At 38.6% G+C, this 2110-nt stretch overlaps 1 protein-coding gene across 1 annotated transcript in view; it reads right to left on the bottom strand.

The window, feature by feature from the left end:
* Nucleotides 1-2110, bottom strand: part of CGRRF1 (cell growth regulator with ring finger domain 1) — a 43335-nt gene that overhangs the window by 16467 nt on the left and 24758 nt on the right. The window lies entirely within an intron of this gene.

Here is a 2110-nt window from a genome sequence, read left to right as displayed (position 1 = left end):
CATGACTCTTTTTGAATTATGGTTTTCTCAGGGTATATGCCCAGTAGTGGGATTGCTGTGTCGTATGGTAGTTCTATTTCTAGTTTTTCAAGGAACCTCCATACTGTTCTCCATGGTGGCTGTATCAATTTACATTCCCACCAATAGTGCAAGAGGGTTCCCTTTTCTCCACACCCTCTCCAGCATTTACTGTTTGTAGATTTTTTGATGATGGCCATTCTGGAATACTTTAAAATGAAGAACTGTAACTCTTAAAAAAAGAATTGAGCCATATCAAAATATCTGCATGTACTATCGTGGAACAATCTTCAGAACATATTGTTAAATGAAAAAAGCAAGGTGAAGGGAAGTATATAGAGTATGTTACTGTTTATCTCACAGGAGAGAATATCTATATATATGGGTTTACTTACACTAAAAAAAGAACAATGGAAGGATAAACGTTAAAAAAAAATAAAAAAACTCAACTTACAGAACATAGAAACCTACCCAGTGTGTTTGCTTTGTAAAAAGAATCAGAGTTCCAGGGATTCAGAGCTGCATACAAGACTTGTGTACAGACTTTGTACATCTGACTACAATAGGGAGTGTCAGAGTCTACTCACCACTGGATATTACTCATACCTTAACATAATATGTCTCTGAAATTAATAAGTTAACAAAAGAACTACAGAATCTATAAAATTCTACTCCCTACAATCTTTCATAAACTTTTCCATTAATAGACTGACAAGAGAATGTCTCCCTTTAGTTCTTCCCACTTCTTTGCAAATAGAATTGCCATTCTTACATTTTCTTAATCTTCTATAATTCAGTGTGAACACAATGGCATCTTAGATCTATTGATCTAACAGATCAATAACAGATCATTAACAAAACTGGGACACAGCCATAAACCAGAAAATTCAGAAGCCAAATTAAGTGAGGCAGCATGGATGTGTTTTCTCTCAACCTGCCCTTATGTGCCTAGCTGTAACAGCCAAGTAAAGCACGGCACAAGAGATAGCCTTGCAAAAAACTGGAAAAAAAAAGGACTACAGTCAAATGAGTTGAGCCATTAAAAAAGGAGAAACCCTAGGGCAGAAAAGCCACAAACCCTGAAGAAGAAGCGCTGAGAAAGAAGAACTATATACAAGGAGATCATGCATGAGGATAATAAAACCGGAGGGAGTACTGGGAGCTGAAAATTTTAGGTTGCAGGGAAGAGAGGTTCACAAATTCCTCCAAAATGCTATGTGTGTGATCTTGCACAAGGCAGCTGTTTACAAAAGGACAGCAGAATTCCTGAACCACCACGGTTCTGCACATTTTAATCAGGAATGTTTTCTAAACAAGTTAGTTTTCTCTGTCCTATCTTGAAATTTGTTCTTCCTAAGTGCAAAATGTCAAAATGAACCCCTTATCCACCACTGGGGGAAAAAAAGGTCCTTAGTTCCCTTTAAGTCAATTCAACTCAACTAATATATCCTGAGTACTTACTTTTTTTTTTTTAAATAAATTTATTTATTTTATTTATTTATTTGGCTGTGTGGGGTATCTGTTGCTGTGCACAGGCTTTCTCTAGTTGCGGTGAGCGGGGACTAGTCTTCATTGCGGTGCGCGGGCTTCTCACTGCAGTGGCTTATCTTGTTGCAGAGCACGGGCTCTAGGCACGTGGGCTTCAGTAGTTGTGGCACAAGGGCTCCGTAGTTGTGGCTCGCAGGCTCTAGAGCACAGGCTCAGTAGTTGTGGTGCACGGGCTTAGCTGCTCCACGCCATGTTATATCTTCCCAGACCGGGGCTCGAACCCGTGTCCCCTGCATTGGCAGGCAGATTCTTTTTTTTTCTTTTTGTTGTTTTGTTTTTTGTTTTTGTTTTTCAGCAGTTTTATTATGATGTGCTTATAATGATTTTCTTTGTATTTATTCTACTTGGGGTTTGTAGTGTTTCTTGAATCTGTGGCATCAGATCCTTTATCTGTTTTGGAAAATTCTTGGTTACTGTATTTTAGAGTATTACTTTTACAACATTCTCTCTCAGCTTTCCTTCTGGAACTAATGGTGTGTGTGTGTGTGTGTGTGTGTGTGTGTGTGTGTGTGTGTGTGTGTGTGTGTGTGTGTGTAGTGCTCTT

The sequence above is a fragment of the Physeter macrocephalus genome, chromosome 11 (assembly GCF_002837175.3).
Source record: "Physeter macrocephalus isolate SW-GA chromosome 11, ASM283717v5, whole genome shotgun sequence".
NCBI classification, from domain to species: domain Eukaryota; kingdom Metazoa; phylum Chordata; class Mammalia; order Artiodactyla; family Physeteridae; genus Physeter; species Physeter macrocephalus.
This window is presented reverse-complemented; position numbering and strand designations above follow the sequence as displayed.